This window comes from Triturus cristatus, chromosome 5_2 (assembly GCF_964204655.1).
Source record: "Triturus cristatus chromosome 5_2, aTriCri1.1, whole genome shotgun sequence".
Taxonomy (NCBI): domain Eukaryota; kingdom Metazoa; phylum Chordata; class Amphibia; order Caudata; family Salamandridae; genus Triturus; species Triturus cristatus.
This window is the reverse complement of record NC_140588.1, coordinates 425,150,588-425,167,033: the sequence shown is the minus strand read 5'-3', so window position 1 is coordinate 425,167,033 and position 16,446 is coordinate 425,150,588. Positions and strand designations below refer to the sequence as shown.

The following is a 16,446-nucleotide window of genomic DNA, read 5'->3' as shown; positions in this document are numbered from 1 at the left end:
GTATCACAATTATGGAATCGCAAAAGTCTATGCATCTAGGAATTGCTAAAAGAATAGCGATTCCTCAACATTACTTAATTGTGACTCAAAAATTGCGAGTCGTAATTAAGGAATGGCTTCCCATTCATTCCTATGGGCCTACAGGCCCATAAGAATGAATGGGAATTGCATGTGCAATTTGAGAGTACCGAATAGGTATTCGCAAATTGCGCATGCAATTTCAAGGATGCAAGGGTACCAAACGGACACCCTGTTACACCCCTGAAATATGCATGGGTGCAGATGTTGCGCACACACATGCCCCAAGGTGTGTGTGTGTAACATGGAAGTTTTTGCAAATTACCTTCAAGTTCAAATTGATGGTAATTTGTGACCCCTAGTAGCGAAATCGCTATTTGCGATTGCATCATGCATTGCATTTAGGGAATCGTAATTTGGGATTCCCTAAATGCAATTGCAATTTAAGTTATAGCTATTTTAGCGATTACTTAAATTGTGATTTTTGCATTTGGGATGATGCATCCCAAATGCAAAAATACCGGTTGCAAAGGGGCAGATTCTGCGAATCTGCGCGTGTGCGACCGGTTTTTCGGTTGATGCATGGGGCCCTTGGTTTGTCATAATTCGCTAAAACAGTCTTCTGAATTTCAGTCTTCATTTTACTCATCCAACACCTCATGCGATTAATGAAAGACCCAAGCTTTCTTACTATTAGACAGGAGATAAATTACAGGACCAATAGCCAGATAATTAATTTACGGGGTGTGTGAAAGCACGTGCTTGGAACACTGCAATCTGGAGCACTAGAAGGAAGGCATATGGAAATCTTCTACTGCCAGGTCCCCAATGTCAGCAGGTAAATTGGAGGGGAGTAAATACTGGTCTTCTTGATGATCTAATTGCACTATGTGTTGAACATGTAAATAATAACAAACGTAGACCAGATCCTGGAAGATTGTAGGGCAAGGAAACAACTTATAAGGTCAGCATACTTGTGGAGGGATACATTTCATCTGTACTTTTAGCACCTATCTTCCTACAGCGAGCACCAGTAAAAATCGGATGTAACTGAAGGCTGGGGAATGCTGCAGGAGAGAGGGGTGGAAGGCTCATATCTTGTTTCAGTAGATTAACGTTGTTTTTTTTTTTTAAAGCTTTATTTAGATTTGCAAAATCAAACGGTACACAAATGTTAGCTGTGCATTCACCGATGACAAAGTAAGGAGGTACATCAAAACATTTCCAGCTCCCTTGCAATATATGTAAGTTATGAGTGGCATCCAATATCAGAACCCCCTTTGCTCATTCCCCCATCAGTACTTGCCCAACCTGAAACAGAGGAGACTGGCAGCGCCCATTCATGCCCATGGTCCCTAGCCACTCCCTCCCTCCACGCATAGTCCGCTACCCATGTGCATACCATGCCAACCACCCCCCCATAACAAACGCCCCATGGAACACACCATCCCAGTCCGACCTCGACGTCCCCAGCCTCCCAACGCCCATGTCACCTCGCCTACCCTACTCCCGTTGGAACTATACCGGAATGTGTGGGCGACGAGGGGGAGCCGGGAAGGCCTGCAATGTATGATTTGTAAGGGCCCCAGATATCCCTAGGACGCGCTGCCGCGGGAAGGAGACTGGAGTAGAGTTCGCTATTCGTGCTGCAAAACGCCATGGCAGTGAGCCACGATTGGACCGTAGGGGCCCGTCTATCCCCCCAGCGCCTGGCGATTTCTCGTTTAGCCAGAAGTAGACCCACAGCGGCCAACCTACGAACGTTTTTAGGGAAATTTGCTGTATAGCCCAACAACGCCACCTCCGAAGTGGGAACAAGTGTAAGCTCTAACATGTCTTCCAAGACCTTGTAGACTTGTGTCCAGAATGTTTGCAGCCTCGGACAGGTCCAGGACAAGTGTGCGAAGTCTGCATGTGGTGCTGCGCACTTCCAACAGAGGTGAGGTCGTGCAGGGTCAATGGAACGGAGTCTGTCTGGGGTCACGTACCAACGGCGGAGGAATTTATAGTGAAGGAGTTTGTGACGACTGTTCAGAGACACCGTAGCAGTAACCTTACAGCAGGCCGTCCACTGTTCATCCGTGATAGGCCTACCCAGGTCCGTCTCCCATTCCGCCCGCGCCCGGTCCTCCACACAAGGGAGCAAAGCCGCACACGCCTTGTACAGCCTCGAGACTATATGGGCCCCCGTATCTCTGTCAATAATGATGGTAAGGGGTTCAAAGGAAGCAGGCTCAAGGGGGAACCCTTCAATTGCCGCCCTGGCCACGCAATAGAGTCGGCGCAGAACGAATCTGTCCATGAATGTAGCCTCGCTAAAGCGCGTCTCTTCCGACGCCGAGAATATGTGCCCTTCCGGGTATAAATCTCCCATCTTGGTGAGGTTAAATTTACTCAACGTTCGCTGCACAAGTGCCTCGTCCGTGCCCGGCAGTAGTCCCGGGTTGCGAATAGGAAGCGAAGAGGAATATAGGCGAGGGTGAGCTAAATAGTTCAAAAGTTTCTTCCAGGCCCAGCTAGTGGTGGACACTGTTTGGATATCTACTGGGTTTCTGGGGATACCCTTGGGCAAAACGGCAGCCAACTGACCTGGGAGCACAAAGTCTGCCTCAGGGCGCAAAAACGGGATCCGAGCGTCCGGATGGTACCAGGCATAAGCATGCGCACACTGCGCGACCAGATAGTATAGATACAGATCCGGTATGCCGAGGCCTCCCCTATCCTGTGGGAGTGTGAGAGTCTTCCAACGAATTCGGGGGTGCTTCCCGCCCCAGACCAGTCGGATCAGGAGGGACCTCAAGGTGGAAAAGAAAGACCGAGTGAGGGGAATAGGGATATTGTTAAAAAGATACAGAAATTTGGGGAGCACTATCATTTTTATGATGGCTATTCTGGCCGACATGGAGAGCGGGAGGCGCAGCCAACCCTCCACCTGCGTCTCCAACCGCGCCACAGCGCAGCCATAGTTAAGGCGGATGATTTCGTCTGTGCGCAAATGGATCTGAATGCCTAAGTAGCGTACTGAGTCTGAGCACCACTCCAATGGGAACTCACACTGCCACGGGGAGGTGCCGCTAGTCAATGGGAATATGATAGATTTGTGCCAGTTTATGCCCAGTCCCGAGTGGCCACCAAAGCGCAGGATCTCACGAATCAGGGGGGCAAGATTGACCTGTGGTTCCCTTACATACAGGATAGTGTCGTCTGCGTAAAGGGAGGCCAGCAACGGGCCCATCCTAAACTGGAGACCCCTGTGGAGGTGCCGTTCCTGGAAATGCCGTATCAGGGGGTCCATGGCTAAAATGAACAAGAGCGGGGAAAGCGGACAGCCCTGGCGCGTGCCACGCGTTAGGGAGAAAGGGCGGGATAACGTACCGTTTATACGCAGACGTGCCGTGGGGCGGCTATAGAGGAGACGAATCGTGGCCAGAAAATTCGCCGGCATGCCCATGCGTTCCATAACGGCAAGAAAGAATGGCCATTCTAAGGAGTCAAACGCCTTCTCGGTGTCAAGTAGGATCGCAGCCGCAGGTGTGGCTGGGTTAATTCTGTGCAAAACCGTGAATAACGTCCGCAAATTCAGCGACGTCGAGCGAGGTGGGACAAAGCCTGACTGCATGGGCGAGATAATGAACTCCATAAGTTGGGAGAGTCTGTTGGCCACTATTTTGGCTAAAATCTTATAGTCGGTGTTTAAGAGGGAAAGGGGTCTATACGACCCACACAGCGATGGGTCCTTGTTTGGCTTCGGGAGCAGGACCACGACCGCCTCTCGTAGAGTAGCCGGGAGCGAACCACGCTCCAACGCCTCCGCATAGACCTCTATGAGCCTAGGCGCCAACAGATCCGAGAAGGCCTTGTAAAAATCTCCGGAGAAGCCATCAAGACCCGGAGCAGAAGAGCTCCGGAGCACTTTAATCGCTCCCCGTACCTCCGCCACTGTTATGGGCTCCGCCATAAATTCCTGCATGCCCCTATCCAGAAACACAAGCGCGATCTCAGACAGGTAGGCGTCCCGAGCGGCAGTGGATTCACCCAATTTGGAGGTATACAACTCAGTATAATAGGCCAGGAATTCATCCCGAATCTCAGCGGGCTGTGCGCGGAGCGTACCATCTACTCCCCGCACTTCGGTTATCAGGGACTTACTATACGGCGGTCTCAAAACCTGTGCGAGCGTGCGCCCCGGCCGATCCCCCTCCCCATCCCGCCGAGCCACATGATATTTCCCCAGATATAGGATCTCCTTATCCGCAGCCTCCCGAAAGTCTGACAGGAAGCTCAAGCGCTTAGCAAATATCTCGTCGGAGGGCGACCGACGCGCCTCTACATCAATCGCATCCAGCTGCGCCTCTAAGCGCGTGATTGTCGAGCGTAGTGCCCTTCAGTAGATTAACGTTTAAGAGTGAAAAGCCTATAATAGCAGGACATTAGCGGAAGAGTTGCATAGATCAGGATTGGCAGACCAGAAACTGGTCTCAGTTCTCCACCAGGTGAAACAGTGCATAAGACATATATATCCTGGCATTGGAGACAATTCAAATTCTGGATACTTGAAAGTTCAAAACCCTCGGGCCCAAATGACTAAGACTGAAATGTGTTAGAGAAGGTATCGGCAGCAGCCTCGATGGCAGTCAATATCACTTATGGAAGGAAGGCTATTGCAAGCCGAGACCAGACTAAAGATGGTGTCCTTACCAGCTGATTATCCAGATAATAGAGTAGTGAATGTTTTGAAGCTACAAAACATTTGTTGCAAACCGTTGCAGCTGTGTTAAGATATTAGAGTAGCAGATTGTTTACATTTAGTAGTACTGACCTTCTACACGAAAGCATAGGAACAAGCAAATATATGTCCTCTACACAGATTGGCTTAGCTGCTATTGAAATCTATGCCACCAGCAGCATTTTGGACTTCTCAATGGTGTAAAACTACTTTAGATTTTACAGGGTCAGAATGGGGTGAAAACTGGCTCCTACAGGATTGAGTGGAGGGACTGGTTCTGCGGTCCATAACAATAGCAGGTGTTCTACCTCTGCCAGAAAATTCTGGACAGAGTATAATACAAGAAAAGGTCTATGCAAAAAAAATGCTGCCCATATGTTGAAAGTAGCTGCTGCAGACATAAAAAGTATGACTTCGATCAGGTTTGCTCAGTTTGCCTCGGCCATATTTCATGAGCCTATTTTCCATGCTGAGATTCAATATTGAGCATGAGTTTAGTTGAAGAAGAAGCAGAAGAGGAATCTGGAGAAGCCAGGCACATGTTACATAATTGAAGTTGGAGGTTTATGGAAATTAACCCTTTTTAGCATATGGGATCTCATCACCAACATGAGAGGGACTGAATGGCATTGCTACACATGTAAATATTCTCTTGCAAGTCTCCCATCTTCTGGGACAACTGATCTTATCAGTACTTCTGATGCACATTCCTGGCACCGGGTCCAAGAATGTGCATGATGCCATACTGACTATAAGTGAGGAGACCTTCCTGGCCGATGGTGCTCAAGAGAATCTTCAAAATTATAGATGACAGCCTTTCTTCTAAAGGAGACAATTTTGCCATGAACGTGGCTCCCATGGACTGACGTTGAATTGGTTAGAATATGGAACATGATGGACTCATTTACAGACCAAGTTCTGAGAAAAGATGCAGGTCATCTATATATTGAAGGTGTAGTGCAGAAAAACAAGTTACTTACCTTTTTCTGGTGGATACAGTATCTGCCTATGGATTTCTCACCTTTTGAATTACCCCCATGCACAGCATTCCACTGAAACCTTTATTCCCAGCTCTCCCACATCCACAAGGACGTCACAATGGAACGGCTCCGCATGTGACTCCGCGTGACGTCATCAGAGGCATAAGAAGAAATCGTCGCATGCTGACATCAGTTCCACCCATTTCTTCCATGCCTTCGAGGCGAACGGGTGCATCAACAATATTTTCACAAGTATACCCAGTATACAAACATAGCCACAACCAGAAACTTCTAATCACAGACATTTCCTAGAGTCAACCATCACATGATTTTAACAATAAATTACACAAGATATACATTGAATATTTTTCAGTATACGCAGGCAGCCAACGAGGAGGCGGATGGGTCAGTGAGGAATCCACAGGCAGATACTATATCCACCAGAAAAAGAGTTACCAAAGGTAAGTAACTTGTTCTTCTGATGGATACATCTGCCTGTGGATTCCTTGCCTTTCAATTGAATCCCCAAGCAATCCCGCTGCAGGCAGAGGGTGCCTGCCTACCTATACCAAAAAATCCTGCAGCACAGAATGTGCAAAATGGCCGGTCCTCCTCACCTCCGAGTCCAAGCAATAGTGCATTGCAAAAGTGAGGAGTAAGGCCAAAGTTGCCACCTTGCAGATGTCTACAACAGGGACACCTCAAGCAAAAGTCGAATGAGCTTGAATACCTTCAGGAGGCTCCTTCTTGGCCAAGGCGTTGCAGCTCTTAATACAGAGGGTGAGCCACTTGGACAGCATTCTTTTGTGGACAGCCTTGCTCATCATCTTGTCCACATATCCAATGAAGAGTTAGTCGTCCACCCTGGAGTCCTTAGTCCTGTCCAGGAAGTAGCTTACCACCCTCTTAGGGTCCAGGCGGTGAAGTCTCTCCTCCTCCTTAGGAGGGTGAGGGGGAGGACAGAAAGTGGGAAAAGTGATGGATTGCCATAGGTGGAAAAGGGTGACCACCTTAGGCAGGAAAGAAGCTCTGGTCCTAAGAACCATCTTATCCGCATGGAATGAAATAAATGGAGGCTTGGAGCTAAGAGCCTGCAACTCACTCACCCTCCTTGCGGAAGGGATTGCAACCAGAAATATTGTCTTAAATGCTAAGAACCTTAAAGGACAACTATGTAATGGTTCAAAGGGAGAACCCAACAAGAAAGCGAGAAACACATTTAAATCTCACTGAGGCATCATAAAAGAAGTGGGAAGAAACTTATTTATGAGACCCTTAATGAATCTCACAACTAAGGAAGATTTAAAAAATGAGGGTTGGTCTGGTAAAAAGAGAAAAGCTGACAAGGCAGACCAGTAGCTTTTAACAGTAGCTACTGCACAACCCTGTTGAGACAGGGAAAGAGAGAATATCAGAAAATCAGACAAATGGGCCTGCAAAGGATCAATCGATCTTTCTCCACACCATTTAACAAACCTGGCCCACCTACTAGAATAGACTAATTTAATGGAGTGTTTCCTGGCCGAAAAAATGACATCCACAACATCTGGTGAGAGAGAGAGAGAGAGAGAGAGAGCTCAGGTTGCCCGGTTCAATCTCTAGGCATGAAGGTGTAGGCTCTGGAGGTGCCCCTGCGACTGCGAGAGGAGGTCTGCCCTGAGAGGATGACTAAGCAAAGGGTGCAATGAGAGGTAAAGAAGGTCTGTGTACCACACCCTTAGTGACCAATCCGGGGCGATCAATATGACTTGGGCCCGGTCTTGGCAAATCTTCCTCAGAACTAGAAGAATCAAGGGTATGGGAGGAAACGCGTACAGAAGCTGTGAGCCCCAATATAACTGCAATGCGCCCCCCAACGCTTCCCCGCATCGGATACTGGCAACAGCAGAGGATGGGCAGTGTGCGTTCTTGTGAGTGGCAAATAGGTCCAACCAAGGAAAGGCCCAAATCCTGAAAATGTGATGAAACACCTCTGGATGGAGACGCCACCGGTGATCGGCTGAGTACTACCAACTGAGACTGTCCGCATGCACATTCAGCTCTCCGGCCAGATGATTTGCGATCACCCAAATCTGATGGTCCTGAAGCCAGGACCAGAGCCGCCGAGCCTCTAACCAGAGACTATACACCACCACTCCTCCCTGCTTGTTGATGTACCACATTGCGGAAGAGCTGTCCATCAAGACCTGAACCCACTGACTGCGAAGGGAGGAAAGAAAGGCCTTGAAAGCCAAACATATCTCCTGCTATTCCAGAAGATGGATGTGAAACAATCCTCTTGAGACCAAAGATCTTTGACCTCCAGATCCACCAGATGAGCTCCCCACCCTAGAGTGGAGGCATCCGTTATCACTGTGGCCACCGGAGGAGGTTGAAATGGCTGACCTTGAGACAGGTTGCCTGAAACATTCCACCATAACAGATCAGCTGCAGTGTCTCTGAAGATCCTGACCACCTCTTTGAGATCTCCGTTGTGTTGAAGCCACTCCCAGCAGAGGCACCACTGGAGGGCCCTCATATGCCAGCGTGCATGGTTGACCAACAGTATGCAGGAAGCGAACAGACAGAGCAGACGTAAGACCTTCAGGAATAGAACAACCGCTCCATTCTGAAAAAGTGGAATCATAGCCTGAATGTCTTGAATCCTCTGTAGAGGCAGGAAGGCAAAACTCACATAGTGTCCAGTACTGCCCCTATGAACAGGTTGCACTGAGAGGGCACCAGGCGAGATTTGGATACATTTATCGAAAACCCCAAGTCGAACAACAGCAGCGTTGCTACCTGCAAATAATGCAGCACCCTCTCTGGCGACTTTGCTTTGAGCAGCCAGTTGTCGAGATAGGGGAAAACAGGAATCCCGAACTTCTGAGATGCGCTGCTACCACTTCCATCACCTTTGTGAAGGCACGAGGTATGGAAGTAAGACCGAACGGAAGGACTGCAAACTGGTAATGTTGAGACCCCACCGTAAAACGGAGATACTTCCGATGCGTATTCAGGATGGGAATGTGAAAATACGCATCCTGCAAATCGATCAACACCATCCAGTCTTCTTTCTGCAGCGCAAGGAGAACCTGAGCCAGGGTCAACATCTTGAATTTCTACTGCTTGAGGTAAACATTCAAGACCCTGAGGTCTAGGATTGCCCTCAAGCGACCGTCCTTTTTGGGAATCAGGAAGTACCGGGAGTAGCATCCCTGACCCCTTTCCTGCCCCGGAACCACCTCAATCACACCTTTATGTAGTAAAGATAGGTCTTCCTGCTGGAGAAGCAGGAGGTGAGCTTCCAAGCACCAACCCTGATTTGGGGGGGGGGGGGAACAGGGGAGGTTGGGGAGACCACCCAAAGATCTAAAGTAAACGGCCTTCAATTCTGTAGAAAATTGGACACCTGTCCTCCCACGGGACAAACATGCTCTAGGATGGGGAGCTAGAGCTGTTTCCCTGCCGTACCAGTTGGAGGGGCAGAAGAGGAGGAGGAGAAGGAAACTTGCTGCTGAGCTGAACCTCGCAGACGACCTCTGCCCTTTCCTCTGTATGACCTGTACAGGGGCAAAGACTATAGATAAACCTCTGCACTCAAGTCAGTTTAATTTTGATTCATACAAAAAGATTTTTTATTTGATGTATTTACAAACAGTAAGTTTCATAGAGCAATTCAAAATTTCATTACTTGCTTGTTCAATAGAGTAAACATATCAATCAAACACATTTAGATCATATGTTTGGAAACAGATGACATATGTTTCAACGATGGAAAGCTTGATACAGTAATCCTTCCACATGCGTTGGACCGGCAGCCGACACGTGTTTCGTTTCAAAAGAAACTTTTTCAAGGCTTCAGAGAATAGTAAATAGCTTCTCAAAGTGTTCCATAAGAGATTCAGTTCTTCCAGCGAAATTATTTAATCCTATTAGCAAAGGTATGTCTGTCCAGAATGAAAAATAGGTGCCTTTCAAGTAAATGTTATGATAGACATTAATCATTTTGCGATGGGCATCGGGCTATGATATGCCCCTGTCTTCGTAGGTTCGGGCATATGACAAGGCCGTTCCGGATAATTCAGCCAGACCTGTACAGGGGGTTTGCCTGCTGCTGCTGTTGCAGCTGCTGCTTGGCACAAAAGGATAAAGTCCTGCCAAAACCACAAAACTGGAGGTACCCAAAGCCCCTGGATTGAGACTGGAGACCCAATGATCTTGCTGTGGCTCTGTCGTCTTTAAAGCACTGCAGTGCAGAGTCTGATTTGGCCCCAAATAGACGAGTTCCATCGAAAGGCAGGTCTAACAGGGTAGCCTGGACATCCGGTGAGAATCCCGACCCCCGTAGCCAAGCACGCTTCCTGGTCGCAACAGAGGAACCCATTGCCCTGGCAACAGAGTTAGCAGTGTCCCTACCAGATTTTATGACCTGGCAAGCCGCAGCTGGAGTGTCAGAAAGTACCTCAGAAAAATGGCCCTGAACATCTTCCTGAACCTTCAGGGGCACTACCCTCGCTGAGTCCATCAGAGCATGGATATAGCGACCCAACAGGAATGTAGCATTAGTTGCCTTGTTAGCCATACTATCTGAAGAGAACACTTCCTTAGCAGATTGCTCCATACGTTTGAATTCCCTGTCTGCAGGTGTAGATGGGAATGGCCCTGCATACTGCTTAGCGGAGCACAACGCTTGGACCACTAAACGTTCTGGTGACGGGTGGGTGGATAGGAAAGCAGGATCCCCTGGAGCAACCTCATACCTATTCGCCACAGACTTGGACACTGCAGCAGCAGTCCTCGGTTTCTGCCACACCTCCAGAATGGCCTCAGTCAAAGCGTCATTGAAAGGAAGCAAAGGCTCTGAGACAGAAGAAGTGGAATTGATCACCTCCGTCAAGATGTTAGACTTCACTTCTGCTGTAGGCAATGGTAAATCCAGCAGATCAGCTGCCTTCCTAATCACAGAGTGAAACGTTGTCACCTCTTGCGTTGGAAGTCTTTTTGGAGATGAGAGCTTCCATTCAGGAGATGTATCTAGGCGACTAGCCTCCTGCAGGCCCTCAAATTCTTGGTCAGGGTCGACAATCTCACTTTCCTCAGCCTCCTCATGCTGTTCTTGATACTCCTCCTCTTCCATTAACCTCTGTGCCTCCCTTCTAGACCTCATCCTTGGGACCGGAGTCGGTGGCACCATATTAGGCACCGGTGACTTCGACATCAGCGTCGAAGGGAGGTCCACCGGGATAGACGACAATGGCCGAGCAAGCGCCGGACCAGAGCCAGACGGCGTCGGAGAAGATCCTTCCAGTGGCACTCGCCCCTCCAGAGATTGCACCAGCAACGAGAACTTCGGCGTCGGGAGAAGCCAACTCCCTGGTGCTATTGGCATCAAATGCAAGAGAGGTGCCTGAGGGCACTGAGGTGGCAAGTCTCCCAGGGAGTATGTCAGCAGACCTATGGGCCAGCCAGCGCACCAGTAGGGTTAGCCGCCCTGGCCAACAAGCCGAATATTGCATTGAGAAAATGCAAAGGATCCGTACCCGGAGTCGGGAAGGCAGAATACCCTGGATCATGTACTGCAGGTTCTGAGACCGCTCGAGGAGGCAGTACAATCGGCTCCAGTTGCTGCGCCGGAGACCCTGGAGCTGGAGTGACTGGCAGCGGAGGCGTTGCTTCTTTCGGTGCCAGTGAAGCCACAGGTTTCGGAGCCAAAGATGGGGTTGGAGTCATCTCAGGAGAAGAAGACGGAGAGACTACGTCCTTGCGATGGTTTCGGTGAGCTGGAGACCCTAACTTCGGCATCCCCTCCTCTGAAGAACGACGTTGAGATCCATGGCGCCGCTTATTCGTATGCTTTCTCGACGACTTCGAGGTATGCGGAGTCAGCGACTTGGACTGTGACCTCAACCTCCTTTGACCTATTTTCTGTTTTTTAGCTTTATCCATAAACAACTTGGCCTCCCTCTACTTTAATGCCTTAGGGTTCATGCGCCCCCATGACGAACACTCCCCGACATCGTGGTCCGATGAGAGACACCACAAACAGTCTTCATGGTGGTCAGTAATCGACATCTGACCCCCACATTCCCTGCACGGCTTGAATCCGGACTTCCTCTGAGTAGCCATGGTCACTGTTACAAAGACCCGCAAACTTGCAACAAAGTAACCCCCAGAAATTGAGAGCCCTGCAAAAAAACTTGTTACGCGTCAATGACGTGGAAAAAAGGAAACTGACATCAGCACACCGACGAAGTCTCCTTATAGCTCCAATGACGTCACACGGAGTCGCGTGAGGGGCTGTTCCATTATGACGTCATCTATGACGTGGGAAAGCTGGGAAGAAAGGTTTACGTGGAATGCTGCTCAAGGGGGTAATTCAAAAGGTGAGGAAACCACAGGCAGATATATCCATCAGAAATGGTTTTCTGTGGCCAGTCGTCCAAGTATGAGTAGATGAAAATGTCCCGCCACTTCATACACTTGGAGAACACTCTTGGTGCAGTCTTGAGGTCACATAGAGCACACTGAACTGGAAGTTAGAAACCACTATCTGGAACTTGGGGAATTTACTACTGTTCTTGTAAATGGGGATGCAAAAAAAGTGTCCTGCAGATCTATGGACACCATCCAATCTCCTTGACAAAGACGAGAGAAGGCCTGATGCAGAGCTAACATGTGAAACGTATCTTACTACACTTAATTGTTGGCACACTTTAGGTCCAGGATAGGACAATAGCCCACGCACGGACGAACAAGTTACTTACCTTCGGTAACGCTTTTTCTGGTGGATACAGTATCTGCCTGTGGATTCCTCACCTTGTGAATATCCCCTGCGCCAGCAACATTCGGAAACTTTTGTAGCAGTCCACGCCGATGAGGTCGAAGACGACGTCACAGAGGCACGGCTCCGCTCGCGACTCCGCTCGCGACTCCGCTGACGTCACCAGCTCCATAAGAAGACCTCCTCGGCGTGATGACGTCAGTTCCGCCCCTTTTTTCCGTGCCTTCGAGGCACACGGACGGACTGACAGCAACATATACACAGCATACACAGTACATGATATGCAAATCAACACACACAGTGTGGAAAATAAATAGCAAGGCACAAGAAACAACATAATGCCCTTGATAGTAATAAACACATTTGAAACACCATCAACAGAATTATAGGTATAGAAGGATGGACAACGGGGAGGCGGGTGGGTCAGTGAAGAATCCACAGGCAGATACTGTATCCACCAGAAAAAGCGTTACCGAAGGTAAGTGCCTTGTTCTTCTGATGGATACATCTGCCAGTGGATTCCTCACCTTGTGAATAGATTCCACAGCAGTCCCCACTCCCGGAGGAGGGTGTCCATCCCCCTATACCAAAAAATCCTGAAGGACGGAACGAGCAAAATGCCCGTCCCTCCTCACCTCGGTGTCCAAGCAATAATGTTTTGCGAAGGTGTGGAGGGAGGCCCAAGTTGCCGCCCTACAAACATCCTCCACAGGAACACCCCTAGATAAAGCAGACGTAGATGACTTAGCCCTGGTAGAATGAGCCCTCAAACCCTCCGGAGGCTCCTTACCAGCTAGGGCGTAGCAGATCTTGATGCATAGCACAATCCATCTTGAAAGGGTGCGCTTGTGCACCGCACGACCCTTTCTGCAGCCAGCAAATCCCACAAAGAGCTGGTCATCAATCCTGTAGTCTTTTGTCCTATCCAAGTAAAAGCTCACCGCCCTCTTTGGGTCCAAGCGGTGAAGTCTCTCCTCCTCCTTGGAAGGGTGAGGGGGAGGATAAAAGGTAGGAAGGGTAATGGACTGCCCCAGATGGAAGGGAGTTACCACTTTAGGCAAAAATGCAGCCCTGGTCCGGAGCACCATTCGTTCAGCATGCACAGTCAAGAATGGGGGTTTTGAACTAAGAGCTTGAAGCTCACTTACCCTCCTTGCCGAGGTGATAGCAACGAGGAAAACCGTTTTAAAGGACAACAGTCTCAAGGGACACTTATGTAAGGGCTCGAAGGGAGAACCCATAAGATAAGTCAGAACAAGGTTTAAGTCCCATTGAGGTACAATAAAAGGAGTAGGAGGAAATTTATTTGTGAGGCCCTTGAGAAACCTAAGTACAATAGGTGATTTAAACAATGACGGCTGATCCGGCAGGCATAGGAAAGCCGACAAAGCCGATAAATATCCTTTAACTGTGGCCACAGCAAAGCCTTGCTGAGCAAGAGAAAGGGCAAACTGCAAAATGTTAGACAAACGAGCCTTCAAGGGATCAATTGACCTCTCCCCACACCAGAGTACGAATTTAGACCATCTATATGAGTATATGGATTTGGTGGAGTGTCGCCTGGCCGATAAAATAACATCCACCACATCTGGAGGGAGAGAGAAGGAATTCAGGTTGCCCCGTTCAATCTCCAGGCATGAAGGTGTAAGCTCTGGAGGTGGGGGTGTAGAACCTGCCCCTCCGACTGCGAGAGGAGGTCTGCCCTGAGAGGGAGACGGAGCGGAGGGCACGAGGAGAGGTGGAGAAGATCTGTATACCACACCCTTCTTGGCCAATCCGGGGCGATCAATAAAACTTGGGCCCGGTCTTGGCGAATCTTCCTCAGAACCCGAGGAATCAAGGGTATGGGAGGAAACGCGTAAAGGAGTTGCGAACTCCAATCCATCTGAAACGCGTCCCCCAACGCTCCCTGCACCGGATACTGGAGACTGCAGAATGACGGGCAGTGAGCATTCTCGTGAGTGGCGAACAGGTCCACCCGAGGAGTCCCCCACGTCCGAAAGACATGACGAACCACCTCCGGATGGAGCCTCCACTCGTGGTCGGCGGAGAACTGCCGACTGAGACTGTCCGCACGTACATTCAGCACCCCTGCCAGATGATTTGCCATCAGACAAATCCGATGGTCCTGAGCCCAGGACCATAGACGCAGGGCCTCTCTGCAGAGACAAAGAGACCCCACTCCTCCCTGTTTGTTTATATACCACATCGCGGTCGTGTTGTCCGTCAGGACTTGAACAGACTGACCGCGAAGTGAAGGAAGGAAGGCCTTGAATGCCAAACGTATCGCCCGTAACTCCAGAAGGTTGATGTGAAGCAACCTTTCCTCTGGAGACCAAAGACCCTTGATCTCCAGATCCCCCAGATGAGCACCCCACCCTAAGGTGGATGCATCCGTTATCACTGTTGTCACCAATGGAGGTAGATGGAAGGGCTTTCCTTGGGACAGATTGCCCCCCACGCTCCACCAAGATAGATCCGCTGCAGCTTCTCTGGAGATCCTCACAGACTCCCTGAGATCTCCCTTGTGCTGATACCACTGCTTGCGGAGGCACCACTGGAGCGCCCTCATGTGCCAGCGTGCATGGTTGACCAACAGAATGCAGGAGGCGAACAGACCGAGCAGGTGAAGGACCTTCAGAACTGGAACTACCGCTCCGCTGTAAAATAAAGGAATCATTTCCTGAATGTCGAGAATCCTTTGAGGAGGAGGGAATGCCCGACACACAGTAGTGTCCAGTACCGCACCTATGAACAGGTTGCGCTGAGAGGGCACCAGGTGAGATTTGGGCACATTGATCGAAAAACCCAATTTGTACAACAGCCGAGTTGTCACCTGCAGATGGAACAGCACCTTCTCGGACGACTCCGCCTTGATCAGCCAGTCGTCTAAATAAGGGAAATCCCCGACCTTCTGAGATGGGCTGCCACCACTGCCATCACCTTTGTAAAGACTCGAGGTGCCGAAGTAAGACCAAACGGGAGGACCGCAAACTGATAATGTTGCGACCCTACCGTAAACCGGAGATACTTCCTGTGCGACTTCAGAATGGGGATGTGAAAATACGCATCCTGCAAGTCGAGCGACACCATCCAGTCCTCCTGATTCAGCGCCTGAAGAACCTGCGCAAGGGTGAGCATCTTGAACCTTTCCTGTTTCAGGTAAAAGTTCAGGATTCTGAGGTCTAATATCAGACGCAATCTGCCGTCCTTTTTCGGGATCAGAAAATACCGGGAGTAGCATCCCTGACCCCTCTCCTGCTCCGGGACCACCTCTATCGCACCTTTCTGAAACAACTTCAGGACTTCCTCCTGCAGGAGAAGACGGTGGTCCTCCGAGCAAGCACCTTGACAAGGAGGGTAATTCGGAGGGAACTTCCGAAAGGGAAGGGCGTACCCATTTTCCACAAGATCCAGAACCCAGAGATCTGTAGTTACAGATTCCCAATCTTGTAGAAAATGGGTAAGCCGGCCCCCACAGGACCAGCATGATCCGGAATGTCGAATCTAGGGCTGTTTTGCGGTGGTGGGAGGGGCTGAGGAAGAGGAAGAGGAGGAGGAGAGTTGACGGCCACGTGAGCGACCTCTAAGTCTTCCTCTATATCCCTTGGACAGAGAGCCTTGCTGCTGCTGCTGTTGAGTTGGTCTGTAGGAACGAAAACTCGCCCCCTTCCAAGGCCTCTGTACCTCTTGAAAGTACCTCTCGGCTGGGATTGAAGACCCAACGACCTAGCCGTAGCCTTACTCTCTTTGAAGCGCTCGAGAGCAGCATCAGCCTTCTTCCCGAACAGACCAGACCCATCAAAAGGTAAGTCCAACAAAGTTGACTGGACATCCGAAGAGAATTCGGAGGACTTAAGCTATGCACCCCTCCTGGTGGCAACTGAAGACCCCATGACCCTGGCAACTGAGTCTGCTGTATCCAGGCCACTCTGTATAACCTGGCGAGCAGCCGCCTG

The 16,446-nt window shown here is 49.7% G+C and overlaps 1 protein-coding gene across 1 annotated transcript in view; it reads right to left on the bottom strand.

Moving 5' to 3' along the window:
- Window positions 1–16,446, bottom strand: part of LZTFL1 (leucine zipper transcription factor like 1) — a 446,657-nt gene that overhangs the window by 301,624 nt on the left and 128,587 nt on the right. The window lies entirely within an intron of this gene.